Source organism: Lithobates pipiens, unplaced genomic scaffold, assembly GCF_037356315.1.
Source record: "Lithobates pipiens isolate NorthernLeopardFrog02 unplaced genomic scaffold, aLitPip1_a1.2 Scaffold_27, whole genome shotgun sequence".
Lineage (NCBI taxonomy): Eukaryota > Metazoa > Chordata > Amphibia > Anura > Ranidae > Lithobates > Lithobates pipiens.
In genome coordinates, this window is record NW_027507788.1 from 186,174,108 (window position 1) to 186,175,188 (window position 1,081).

General features: G+C 45.1%; 1 pseudogene; it reads right to left on the reverse strand.

Annotated features, from left to right (window-relative positions):
• Positions 1–293: 293 nt before the first annotated feature.
• Positions 294–720, reverse strand: LOC143933281 (ribosomal protein eL22-like pseudogene; annotated as a pseudogene).
• Positions 721–1,081: the final 361 nt, after the last annotated feature.

Sequence of the window (1,081 nt, forward strand, 5' to 3'; positions counted from 1 at the left end):
TGCTTTATCAAATTCCAAGTCTGCTGTGAACTGTGTCCAAACACACCCTACCCCGGGAAGATCCCTTACAGTAGGTAAATAGTTCACTGAATAACAATGCTCCCTATTGACTCTAATGTTCTCAGCCCTAACCTCACCAAGTAACAGTGCCCCTCCCCTCCCCAAGAGAAGAACCAATGCTCCCCTTTATCCCCCACAGAGCACCAATGCCCCATTTATCCCCACAGAGCACCAGTGCCCCCCCTTCATCCCAATATAGCCCCTATTTTTTTTTTTTTTTTGCATAAAAGATCTTTATTTGATAGACATTTATTCTTCAGTTTCAGACTCCTCCTCATCCTGGCTGATCTGGAAGTAGCGAAGCTCATAGGTCTCCTTGTTTGATGCAACTACACGCAACCAATCACGCAGACTGTTCTTCTTTAGGTATTTCTTTGTGAGGTACTTTAGGTACCTTTTAGAAAACTGCTTTTCTGAAACGACGTTAATTTTGTTCTTTTGACGTTTAATATGAACAACGTTCCCAAGATTTCCAGTTTTCCCATTGACCTTCACTCTCTGCTTGAGAAATTGTTCAAAGTTGGCAGAGTCAAAGATGCCATCTTCTACAGGATGGGTAAGATCCAGAGTGAACCTCCAGGTAGCCTTTTTGGATTTCTTCACTGTTGGTGTACTTTTCACCTTTTGCGGCGCCATTTTCTCTCGCTGAGCCTTGTCAAAAAGCATAGCTCCTATTTTTATCCCCGCATAGCACCAGTGCCCCATGCTTCCTCCACAAGCATTAGTGACCCCCTGCAGAATGTACCAGTCCACGCCCTACACCCACCGCTACATAGTTCTTGTCCCCTCCTCCCTCCCTCCACAGAGCACCAGTGCCCCCCCCCCCCCCCCTTCCACAGAGTATCTTCTTTCCCTCCAACATTAAGTCAAGTTTGGTGAAGTTACCATATAAATTACATTAAATGGAACTATTCATAATCAAAAGCAATTCTATGATAATAGCCATTCTGTCACAGTTCTGGAAGAGGGGGGCAGCAACACAGGGTGCAGAGCATGAATAGGTAGGTAGTCCACTGAATAC